Source organism: Lissotriton helveticus, chromosome 1_2 (assembly GCF_964261635.1).
Source record: "Lissotriton helveticus chromosome 1_2, aLisHel1.1, whole genome shotgun sequence".
Classification (NCBI taxonomy): Eukaryota; Metazoa; Chordata; class Amphibia; order Caudata; family Salamandridae; genus Lissotriton; species Lissotriton helveticus.
Window position 1 is genome coordinate 171,204,263 of NC_136058.1, and position 13,066 is coordinate 171,217,328.

The following is a 13,066-nucleotide window of genomic DNA, read 5'->3' on the forward strand; positions in this document are numbered from 1 at the left end:
GGTAGCAGACTTTTGTCACATGATGTGGAGTTGTCCTCAACATGGGACTTATTGACAGGAGGAGGTAACACTTTTGCAAGATGTCACAGATAGAGATATAGAATCCACCTTAGGCCTCTGTTTGCTGCACTGGTTCCCCCACACTTCTAAGAATATGGTAACAAGTACGTTTATAGATTTGGGGCTTTTGCAAGCGAAGAGGGAGATTACAGCTCACTGGAAGACCAAGGAGGGTCCTAGTTTTCAGAGGTGATGAACGGACAGCCGCGTAGCTAGGGGGGGCCGAGGGGGGCGGACCGCCCCAGGCGGCACTGTTTTTGGGGCGGCGCGTGCGCGGCACTGGTGGCCCGTTGCGGCGGCCTTTATAATTTATTTGGGGACACTCAGTGAGTGTCCCCAAATGAATTATAAAGGCCGCCGCAACGGGCCACCAGTGCTGTGCCCGCGCCCCCGTTTGAAGTGAAAGCAAGCTCACCTGCTTGCAAATGTTGCACACAACAAGGTAGGCGGGTCAGTCACTCACTAACTACAGCTACGCCTGACGTCACCGGGCCGAGGTGCGCAAGACCGTCACGTCACATCCAACTGCAAAAGTGAGGTGCGTGCGTGCGTGACCTCTGCAGAACCCCGACGTCCTGCAGAAAACTTCAGATTCCGGTGAGCCTGTTATCTTTTCTTTTACCAGATGTAATAACTCTTTGAAAGAGCCAGGGCTGACACTGACTAATCGATTTACATTTCTGATCCTAAACCACAAGACTAAAAGGGAATGCAACATATTTTACCCCCATCCCGTCACATCCTTTGTGTACGTTTCTGTTCGTTTGAGCAAGCCCAGAATGGCTGGAGGTACATTACCGACACTGCATTGAGCTGATTTTTACGACATCAATGCAGATGGACAATCAGAAATGTCTAACTGCATCAAACTAGGCGGGCCAACCCTGCTGCCCACTGATTTATTAGTTCAAAGGATTTCATATCCGTGACAGTACGAAGCAGCAGGCTTTAATTTTGCAGCACTAAGAGACTTTCTAAGTGGAAGTCACTGATAGGTCCTGTGATTAATGTTCCCACTGGAGAGAGGTCACAGTTTTCTCTACTGGCAGTTTTCACTCTCACCATAACTAGTGCAGAGGGTTAATATGCCTGATATAAAGTAAGTCTGCCACCATTACAGAACTGTATTGTATGTGGATAGCTCAGTGGGTTTCTGCTTTTGTGACAGAGATCCCTTTCTTACTTGTGGTTCACCCACACCTGGAGCTGAGGTCGGGGTGGAGGGTGCTGATTATTTAAAAATTAAATAATAGCTTTAAAAGCACCTGCTGCAGAGTTTGACTTTCTTGTTGCACAAATGAGTGTGATTTCCGATTTTTGTCTGTTTCCATGGACTTCATTGCATAATTTTGGTTGCAAGAAAGAGTCACTTTAAGTATCACACATCTATTCATTGAATGTCTCTCATAAATCCACTGAATCTATAAAAATTTCACACATAAGCAATTTGAAACATTAGCAGCTGTGCTTAAATGGGTGTAATTTCTAATATATGTTTGTTTGATTGATTGTTTCGGGTGTCAATCAATCAAACAAACAGGATTTGCATAGCGCTACTTATCACCTGTGAGGGTATCTAGGCACTGTGGCGTGGGGGCGGTGCTGCTGATGAGGAACGTTAATTGAATAACCATGTTTTTAGGCCCTTCCTGAAATCCTGCAGGGTGGCAGTCTGTGTGTTCTTCTTTGTACTGCCGGTCACTGGTGTATTAAACTGTGTAGCCTTGGACCGTGTCATGTATGTGCATGTAACTTGCATGATCGAGGTAACTATTAGCGGCGATACTATGTGTCTCTCGGTCCTTTTTCCCCAGCACCCCTCCAATCCCCTCACCCCTCCAATCCCCTCACCTCTCTCCCCAGGGGTGGCAATCTGAGGGATAGCCCCGGGCGCCACAAGCTCTAGCTACGCCCCTGTGAACGGAGCTTCTTAAATGGGCGGAATGCGAGGGATCCACAAGATTGCAGTTGGCGGCGCACAAACAACACAAATATATATTTAAAAAAATCAGAACGCTTTACATAGCACCAGTTGTTTTACATGAGGACACATTTGTTTTTTGTTAGGCACGGGGCGATTAAGTGATTTACCCAGAATCATAGGATGTTCAGTGTCATTGCCAAGACTCAAACACAGTTCCCCAGATTTGAGGTCGACTGCCCTAGCCATTAGGCCAACTTCTCTTCCTATACCTGGAGGAAACAGTCTAACAGCCCTTTCTTGCTATAGACCAGTCAACTCCCACCATTCTAGACCTACTTTTGTACTATTAACTCAGGGCCACACGAAGCGCCATACATGACACGTTTCTGGCCCTGCCACCAGGGCTCCCCACATTTACTCACCACAGCCTCACCACGCAAATTGATAACCCGCCTATATAACACAATGCAGTCATCTTCACCACTTAAGACCTCGAAAGCTTGTGGATCCTGGGAAGACAACATAGGTTCTCCAATAACAGATGCAAAGTGGTCCTTCTGCTGTGGACAGTTAGAGCTACTTTCTCCGAACTATAGATTGCATCTAATATTCAAAATGTTTACACCACCTATAACGTACCACAATGCAATCATTAAAAATGGGCCAGGTGGAAGACTCTCACTGTCTTTGGTGTGCGTTGCATCAAGCCTCCTTTATACCCTTTGCCTGGCTATGCCCTAGAGTGGCAAAATTCTGAGAGGAGTTCTTCTCAATGGTACACACAATAACTGGCCAACTTATCCCATGATAGCCCTTGTGGGCTATGTCAAGGACCTCCCACCTACAAGTGATACATATCTGCGGGACGCTGCATACTGTCTTGAACAACTGTCCAATTTTTTCGATCTTTTGCCTCCACGATCTTGCCCCAAAGACATATGGGAACCGCTCCTATTCTACTTAAGTACTAAAGTTCTGTCAACGCCACCATTGCCTGTGTAATTCCCAAATGCACTCTCAGCTACAACTGATACTCAATAATAGCTCCTTAATCCTCTACGATGGGCTAATACATCGGTAAGCCCAAAGAATCTCAGCATCAATATGTAGCACACAGCAGTTTCAGGTGCTAACTACTCACTGAGCTAAAACTACACAGTCTTGCAGAATTCCAATTTTTTTCCGCCTTCTTAAAAATGTAATGAATTTACAGTTCAAGGATGTATCCGTTGCTTTAACCACATGCGAGTGGCGCGTTTTCCCGCTGTGCGCTGAGAATCGTGGAATCCCGCGGTTCATGACGAGCTCAGCTCGTCATGAGCGTACGGGAGGTGTACTTCATGACAAGCTGAGCTCGTCATCAGCGTGGAAGGGGTTAAAGCATGCAATCACAACTTTCTTGCACAAGCAAATTCCTCACTGATTGAAGGGTGCCTTAAGAAAACCCTTCCTCTCATTCAGCAGGTCAGGACAAAGGCAAGTGTTATGGGTAATGTTCTCCTCCCCGCATTTGCACAGTCTATAGCTGACCTTTTTTATGTCCGTAGCTACGGTGCAACATGGGCAAGACCTGGGAGGAGGCGAAAGTGAAACCTTAAAAATAGATATTTTCCCTTTCTTGACTATCCAGTCTCAAGATAGGGCTGAGGCTTGAGGTTTTTATATTCATTTATAATTTTAAATGCGTGAGATCTGGCTGAAAGACCCTCATTATCTGTTATTACAGAGATTTTTTTCGTCTTACAGTTGCTTGCTTTTTTAAATGCCTCTAGGAGCATTTGTCTTTCCCATATTGTTTAGGTACCTAGGTCGCCAGGCGCTGGTTCTACACACTGCCTGGAAGGTGAATTTATGCTTGTTTGAACTTCTTCCCAAAGAGTTTGAAAAATTGTTTTTCAGTAGTTGATTGTAGTCCTTTCCCTTCTGTAATGTAGCCCACTTTCCTTGCAATGGTTTGATTCAATAGGACAAATTCAAGCCTTATCTGAGCTTGAGAGGCACTTTGAGGAAGACGGAAAAGTGTCCTGAAACTTTTCGTAAATATCCCACTTGAAGTGGTCGTATCTCTCCCTCGTAATGCCTCACTCCCACATCCTATGCTCAGTGGTAATTTAGCTGCTATTACTTTTAGCAGTGGTATAAAACTAGGGCCATCTAAAGGTCGCTGTAAAGTACGGAATGCAAGGAGCAAAGCTTTACCCTTTCTCTGCAGATCCTGCCTTTGCTGCTGGTCGAAGCCTTTGTCATCAAATAGGTCTCCAAGATATTTATTGGTTTTAACTGGCCTCAGATGTTGCCCTTGCAGGCACAATTTGCACATTTTCTGTGATTTTTTACTCACTTCGATAACTTTTGTTTTCTTCTCATTTATAAGCATTCCAATAGCTATTGAATACTGAGTCGTTGTAAGTCGATTTTTGTTTGGGCAAGGAGAATCACATCATCTGCATACAAGACGTTTGATATGTACACACCTCTGAGTCCTAGCTTAGGCGGATGTGCATTTATGCCATCCATGGCTGGGGTCCGGTCTGCTAGGAAATGGTTTAACAAGTACAGCACAAGCATACTGCTTTAATCTCCAATCCTCACTCTCATCCAGGTGCCTGACTACAACAGCTGCTTTGCTTTTAAAAGACGTGCAGGGATACCCCGGCAAGCCAGTTGTTGCCAAAGAAGGTTTCACTGCAAGTAGTCGATTGCTGACCTAAAATTCACAAAAACAAAGATAAAGAGGTTACTTTTTTCAGATTTTGCTTGTCCATAATTACCTACAAAGGTAAAATATTGGCTGCATTCCCGGCCCCTTGTACAAACCCTGATTGCTTAGGAGGAATGATGTGCTTTTCATTTGCCCAAAACAGAAGATCCATTAGAAGAAGACCATCAAAATGCTGTGCCTCAGTATCTGTTAGCATGATAGGACGATGGTTCTCTAGGCAGGAACAGTCTCCCCGTTTTGAAAATGGGGATGATTATTGAGCTTTTCCATGAGGCGAGACTAGATTCTAATTGGAGGGAACTGTTGAAAACTTTCCGCCAGTCTGTCCGCCCAAAAGTCAGAGTTGGTTTTGTGCAGTGTTTCAAGTGTCAAGCTTATTTATTCATGCTCAGCTGAAAGTCATTTCAAGTTCATGATAAAAGCCATTACAAAGTGTATTAAAATATAAAACTAGGAAGGGGAGTGGCCTACTTAGGCCTAGTGCATGAGCCGTTATAAAACATTAAGTACAGTGATAAAATGCTAATTTCGAGTACATGTCGTGAAATAGAAATAAAAAAATAAAAAAATGGTGGTACACTGCTGTGGCATTAATTATAGAAACATTAACATGGCAATGTCATCATTATTAAAAGTTGTTCATTCAGAGTTCAGTCAATATGTTACCCTAAACATTTTAGTAGCTATGATGTATTGAACTGAGGATAATTTCATGCATTTGGAACTCAGTCAGCCATTTCTTCCATTATGGTGATGCTTAAACTGAGACAATGTTGCTCTGCTCTTTCTTAGGTTTTCAGCATGAAGCTATGAAGTCACATATAAAGCATTTATCTGATGAACTGCGATTTTAGTGGGCGCTCGTCTTTCTTACATGTAGCCTGTAGGGCGGTACTTCATGCATTTATACGTAATAATGCAGAGGAAATAGCAACATTGGATTTTAGATTCCAGAAGGGACTGGTGGAGTAAGGGCTCTTAGCATTTTAACGGCTTTGCTCAGAAATTTGAGCAAGCCGCAGATGATTTGAGGGCGAGAATCATTAAGCCGAAAATCTACAGCTGCTTGAATTGTACGGGTCCCTTGTTTGATTCATGTTTGACAGAGGAGTTTCCAGTGATCATTGATTAGGGCTGGGAAGATGCGGAGAAGGTGAGCTAAATTCTCCCAAGGTTGACGGGAAAGCTGACACTCATTTTACACTGGGCGCAGGTACCAAGGCGGTAAGAGGTCCAAAGATGAGAAAATTCCCATCCTAATGTGTCAATACTTGATTTTAAGATGCCCCGCGAAAGTATCTGTGAGATATTTTTTAATCTTGTTTTTGTTATAACTTCTCTGTATGAGACAGGCATGCTTTCTAGCCATCAGAGTCCGGCGGTCTTGCAGAAACAAAGCTTTTTCAATTGCTCTATTTAACGCCTTCTTAAAATTTGGATGTGAACATTTTGGATCCAAAGTGCAGTGGCTGTTTTTAGTTTTAGTGCTTCGTGCAGGACGACGGACCAAGGGTTTTGAAAGACTGGATGATTTGTTTAAGATGTCTCTTGACAGATTTGATTTTTAAAGGTTCCTGCCTTGGCAGCACGTGTGGCATGTAAATATTTGAGAATACCGGCCTTTTGTGCCAGGAATTGATCGTGTAACCTGGATTCTAGTTGAATCTGGGTGGCTGTAGAGTGATTTGAGAGTTTAAATAATGCCCTGAGCACTTGACTCTGGGAATTATTCACAAAGGAACCCAGCTTACCAGGGAAGGCTTCCGAGCTGCAGGCCAATGTAAGAATGAGTTTGGCTTTTACTATCTTCAGCAAAGGCGGACCGTGTCGGACCTTGGGCCCCATCTTGTCTGCTCTTTCGGATGGCTTCTCAGATTTTTTCTTCAGAAAAACTCATCATGGACTTAACTGGGTTTATCAATAGTCTTTCTCCCACTTGTGTAGCTTCGACGTACTGTGTACCCTAAGGATTGATTACAATTCTTAATAAGTAAGTCAACCCAACCTGTTTCTGCTGTTGGAGCTCGTAATTGTCGTTGGAGCCCTCTTCAAGTTGTTAACCATTTCCCATAAACCCCTCAGGTATTTATTTGTACTAAGATATAGGGCTTTTTCCAGAGGTCATGTATCTTTGCTAATTCCTCTTCCCAAACTGTTCTCTGGTTGTTACGGTTCTTCCTTATCGTGAACTAGAGGCAGATATGTCAATATTGTTTTAAGTCTTGAATCTGTTTTTTAGTTTGACTAGTGCAAAGACGTTTTTTGAAGGGTAAGTAGCCAAATGTTTATCTGTAAAAAGTGTCCACATAGCCATTGGATCGAGCATATCCTTATTAAAGCATTGCTTTACGAGAGTAAAAGCGGTGGCCCCATTTGACTTTATCCTGCCATCCAACCAACATAGCTTCCTGTAGTTTGTCATGGTTACGCTCCCTGGAAAAAGATGTGCCTGCCTGTGGAGAGGGCATTTGGCCTTGATCTCCATGATTTGTTGTCTGGGGTCACTTTGTCCATTTTAATAATCCAGTAAAAGGAAATTAGACTGAATAGTGGTAGAGTTACCGCTGTATAATCTATTGTGGAGTGTGTCATTGCTAAGTGATAAGACCACGCTGGGGGATTGTCTTGCTGGTACCTCCCATTCAGTAGTCTAATCCCAAGGGACTCAAGGTCAAGGTTACCAATGCCACTGCCTTTTCATCCCTGAGCCTGTTACTTTGGATTCCACCAGACTTGCTTTGGACAGACCAGAAAAGATCCTGTTGTAATGTATGTTCAATACAGGAAAAAAGGTAAAAGCAGGTTCATGTTATATTCCCCTTTAATTAATATTTCCGGGTTCTCTGGGTCTTGTAGGCAATTTAGTGAGATGTTTACCAGTTTAAAGGGCACTGACTTCCTGGATCGAGCATCTGGGTGAATTTAAAGATTAATTATCAGGAGAGGTCCCGTAATATCTTTATGCCACTTCTGTAATTTGACTACCAACATGTTACAGCAGTCTATTCCCACCTGTTCACCATGTATTTTTAGAGCAGTCCACTTTCACCTGTTCACTGTATATTTTTAGAGCTCAGCTATGAAGATTGCCATGCCCTCCCTCAGGCGCCCAAACCTCTTTTTTTGTGCTGGGATGAAGTAACCGATATATCCTTCTATTGTAAATGGCTGCATTGCCGATGTTTCTTGCCAAAGAACACTTTTATATTCTCTCAGACGTTTTATGGAGTGCTTATTATGGTTTCTGGTACATACACCATTAATGTTTCATGAGCTCCATTTCAGGCATCTTTTTGCGTTCCACACTAAAGTTGGTCAGGGGGGTGCGCATTAGCAATTCAGGATCGTCTGCCATCATGTAAGGCTGCTCTTAGTCACTGCAAGTTTTTCTGCAGCAATGTAGAAGATGAAGAGGATATTGTTTTGCCAATGAAGTTCCTAAGTACAGAAAAAGGTTGCTTGTATCCGTTTATGTCTTGGTCTAGGGTAACTTAATTCTAAGTTATAAGAAGGTCTGAATAGTATGACTGACGAGATGTACTGATCTTAATTCCCGATTCCAGAAAACATTACTTCTCATGAAGGACCTTCCTGACTTGCTGAGTAGTGGCCCAAGTCACAAGGGTTGATTCTTGCTTCTTGTTTTCCATAGGAGGTAGGAATTCAATAGATTCAATATCATTCATTGACATCTTTGCAAGTGATGTGACTGCCTGTAAAAGTTTTAAGATGTTACCATGATTAAGTATGTTGTGTCGTCCTCTAGACCGGCATTCTGGGGTGAAGACTGTTTGGTTGCCTTCGACTAATGGACCAGGAGGCTCGTCCCTGCAGTTTGTACAAATGCTAGATGGATCTAAGCCAGTTTGTTGTTGGATCTAAGGAGGGTCTGGTAGCCTGGTCAATAGGCTTCAACAGCTACAGAGTATTGGCAAATAGGCAAGCTTGCAGAGGCCTTGAAGTTAACAATTTTTTGTATAGTGAGAGGTTGACCCAGGCCTATGTTGTTTGGAAAGGATTTCTAGGATGTCCTCATTATTGTCTGCATGATGTTGACAGTTCACTGATAGAACATTGATGACACAAATATTGATGACAAAATTATCCATTAAAAAATATAGACTACGGGTGGCGTGGCTAGCGGCAGAGTAAAATGGCTGCTGACTAAAAGAGCTCTGAGGAAAGAGTAGCCTTCCGCAACCATCCGGCCACTTATCCGACTTAAAAACGTATCCCAGAGACTCGTGCTGATGCCCAGGACCGAGCAGCGGCTGCAGACACAACTCCGGTCATAATCCGGTACTGGAACCGTGCAATAACTGAGGGCGGACTGCGGCGGCCTATGGACCACGCTGCCGCCGGGGGCTGGATTGCCGAGCGTACCTGGCGCAGGACATGGTGGTGGCGGCACGTTAAGGAATGCGGCGGATGAGCCTGGAACACCTCTGAGCGAGGCAGAGGAAAGCGCGGTCTCACCGCAAGTGCCGGAACGGACGCTGCAGCCCGGAGAACAGTGGCCTCGGTAATAGCAGGGACGACAGTGAGGTGAGGCCTGCCAGCAGGAGACAAGCCAGAGACTGGAGTACTTGGGAGCCCCTGGTACCCGCTCGAGCTGGTGACGCAGAGGCCCATACAGTAGCAGAGACCGGGAGTGATGGTCTTTATACTAGCGGAGGGACCCGGTGCACACCCCCTACTTGACCACATGGTGTGCGATCCCTGCAACTGCGGGGGTGGGGAATCCGGTGACCCACATGTAACGGCCCATACACTGAGGACGACTTGTTAAACAGCCGATCAGGGTCGCAATTCGGGGCTCTGTGGCCGTTAACTGTGCCAAAATAATTTCAAAAAGGGGGTAGTGATGGACAGAGTATCTGAGTTAATCAGAACACTCCTACCCAGTCAAGAGATCAGGGCTTGATCCATCACCGTTTTTTAGCTCACTGCAACATCCCAGTTCAGAACCTGGCTATATGCAAATTAGTCTGTCCCTGGCCCAGTGCATCATGGGAGCAGGGCAGGGCAGACCAAACTACCAAGCAAATTCTTCACTGGAAAGGAAACAAGCTTCCAGGGACCGGTTTCTGGCATTACAGCCGTCTTCGGCCCGGCTTGCTTGAATCCTGATGGTGCAATGAGCAAGGGACTCATGTCTGAGCATACCCTTCCACACTCATGGTGGCCAAAATAATTTCAAAAAGGGGGTGGTGATGGACAGAGTATCTGAGTTAATCAGAACACTCCTACCCAGTCAAGAGATCAGGGCTTGATCCATCACCGTTTTTTTAGCTCACTGCACCATCCCAGTTCAGAACCTGGCTATATGCAAATTAGTCTGTCCCTGGCCCAGTGCATCATGGGAACAGGGCAGACCAAACTACCAAGCCAATTCTTCACTGGAAAGGAAACAAGCTTCCGGGGACCGGTTTCTGGCATTACAGCCATCTTCGGCCCGGCTTGCTTGAATCCTGATGGTGCAATGAGCAAGGGACTCATGTCTGAGCATACCCTTCCACACTCATGGTGGCCAAAATAATTTCAAAAAGGGGGTGGTGATGGACAGAGTATCTGAGTTAATCAGAACACTCCTACCCAGTCAAGAGATCAGGGCTTGATCCATCACCGTTTTTTAGCTCACTGCACCATCCCAGTTCAGAACCTGGCTATATGCAAATTAGTCTGTCCCTGGCCCAGTGCATCATGGGAACAGGGCAGACCAAACTACCAAGCCAATTCTTCACTGGAAAGGAAACAAGCTTCCGGGGACCGGTTTCTGGCATTACAGCCGTCTTCGGCCCGGCTTGCTTGAATCCTGATGATGCAATGAGCAAGGGACTCATGTCTGAGCATACCCTTCCACACTCATGGTGGCCAAAATAATTTCAAAAAGGGGGTGGTGATAGACAGAGTATCTGAGTTAATCAGAACACTCCTACCCAGTCAAGAGATCAGGGCTTGATCCATCACCGTTTTTTAGCTCACTGCACCATCCCAGTTCAGAACCTGTCTATATGCAAATTAGTCTGTCCCTGGCCCAGTGCATCATGGGAACAGGGCAGACCAAACTACCAAGCCAATTCTTCACTGGAAAGGAAACAAGCTTCCGGGGACCGGTTTCTGGCATTACAGCCGTCTTCGGCCCGGCTTGCTTGAATCCTGATGGTGCAATGAGCAAGGGACTCATGTCTGAGCATACCCTTCCACACTCATGGTGGCCAAAATATTTTCAAAAAGGGGGTGGTGATGGACAGAGTATCTGAGTTAATCAGAACACTCCTACCCAGTCAAGAGATCAGGGCTTGATCCATCACCGTTTTTTAGCTCACTGCACCATCCCAGTTCAGAACCTGGCTATATGCAAATTAGTCTGTCCCTGGCCCAGTGCATCATGGGAACAGGGCAGACCAAACTACCAAGCCAATTCTTCACTGGAAAGGAAACAAGCTTCCGGGGACCGGTTTCTGGCATTACAGCCGTCTTCGGCCCGGCTTTCTTGAATCCTGATGGTGCAATGAGCAAGGGACTCATGTCTGAGCATACCCTTCCATACTCATGGTGGCCAAAATAATTTCAAAAAGGGGGTGGTGATGGACAGAGTATCTGAGTTAATCAGAACACTCCTACCCAGTCAAGAGATCAGGGCTTGATCCATCACCGTTTTTTTAGCTCACTGCACCATCCCAGTTCAGAACCTGGCTATATGCAAATTAGTCTGTCCCTGGCCCAGTGCATCATGGGAACAGGGCAGACCAAACTACCAAGCCAATTCTTCACTGGAAAGGAAACAAGCTTCCGGGGACCGGTTTCTGGCATTACAGCCGTCTTCGGCCCGGCTTGCTTGAATCCTGATGGTGCAATGAGCAAGGGACTCATGTCTGAGCATACCCTTCCACACTCATGGTGGCCAGAATAAATTCAAAAAGGGGGTGGTGATGGACAGAGTATCTGAGTTAATCAGAACACTCCTACCCAGTCAAGAGATCAGGGCTTGATCCATCACCGTTTTTTAGCTCACTGCACCATCCCAGTTCAGAACCTGGCTATATGCAAAGCCCCTGGTACCCGCTCGAGCTGGTGACGCAGAGGCCCATACAGTAGCAGAGACCGGGAGTGATGGTCTTTATACTAGCGGAGGGACCCGGTGCACCCCCCCTACCTGACCACATGGTGTGCGATCCCTGCAACTGCGGGGGTGGGGAATCCGGTGACCCACATGTAACGGCCCATACACTGAGGACGACTTGTTAAACAGCCGATCAGGGTCGCAATTCGGGGCTCTGTGGCTGTTAACTGTGCCAGGCAGAGGAGGATCTGGGCGAGCGACGAACCCCCCCCTATCACTATCAAGCCCCTGGGGGACACATCATATCAGGCAGGGGGCCCTGAGTGCGTCACCGGGCTGAGTGGACTGATAAGCCCGAGACAAAAGCAGTGATCAATAGCAGGGTACCCTGACAACCTCCGAAGATACAATGGCGGGCAGGGGCCCACGGACTCAGGCCACACAATCTAAACTAGATAAATATGCTTATGGGAAAGACATTCCACCACTTCCGGAGAGAAGAGATTCCTCAGAGAAGGCCCCCTGGGGCGAGAGCTCCAAAAAAGTGATACTAGAGGACATAATGGCAGCCCTTACTAGTGTCCAGACCACGGTGGGTTCAATCTCCACAGATTTATCCCTATCAAGGGTGGATTTTCAGAAGATGATGGCCAGGGTCACGGAAGTGGAACAGGCCACCTAAACTCTGGTGACCGACACTGCTGCCCTGCAAAAAATGGTATCCCGGCTCGAAACCGAAAATAAATTAATGGCGGCGAAGCTGGACGATCAGGAAGGGCGCTCTCGCAGAAACAACGTCCGAATTCATAGAATTCCGGAAAGTGAAGTGTACCCGGCGATGGACCTCTACATGGAGGAACTTGTAAAGACTCGGCTACAACCAAAGGGACTATCGGCCTTTTTCTCAATAGAAAGAGCTCACAGAGTTCCGGGGGGAGGGCCCAAGCCCGGGGCGCCCCCCAGACCGGTGCATGCCTGTTTGTTTAACTTGCCCTATTCAATGCTATTCTCGGCGAAACTTGAAACATGGTTTTTTGAAACGCCAGAAGAGGCGCACGACTGGATAGAGGGCTGGCAAAGAGTAGATGGACCACGACGTAGGACTAGAGGTCAACGCCATCGGGGCGAGAGCCGGGGCGCAGGCGGTCAAGATCAACGGCGGACAGACGAGGACTGCTCACAGCAGAATGAAAATGAAGACCTCGGTCACGGATAAAAACTGGCAAGCTGAAAAATGACCGTTAAGTAGGACACACGTACATGAACAGAGATGCAGATACGCCAGCTTTGGACA